Below are 211 nucleotides of genomic sequence, written 5' to 3'. Positions count from 1 at the left end.
CACTTAAGTAACGTGTATTTCAGCAACAAGTATTTTTGTCTTTTATGATGCAAACCTGAATTTCTCCCCCAGGCCAGCTATCCATGGCCAGCAGGCCGCCTCAGCCATGACTGTGCTTTTCTTCTTTCTTTTATTCTTTTGCCAACAAAAAAAAAGGTCTTGGCATTACTTTACATTTTTTTCTTACTCTCCAATCTACTCATCCCAGACT

Source organism: Fulmarus glacialis, unplaced genomic scaffold (genome assembly GCF_000690835.1).
Source record: "Fulmarus glacialis isolate BGI_N327 unplaced genomic scaffold, ASM69083v1 scaffold35621, whole genome shotgun sequence".
Taxonomy (NCBI): domain Eukaryota; kingdom Metazoa; phylum Chordata; class Aves; order Procellariiformes; family Procellariidae; genus Fulmarus; species Fulmarus glacialis.
This window is presented reverse-complemented; position numbering follows the sequence as displayed.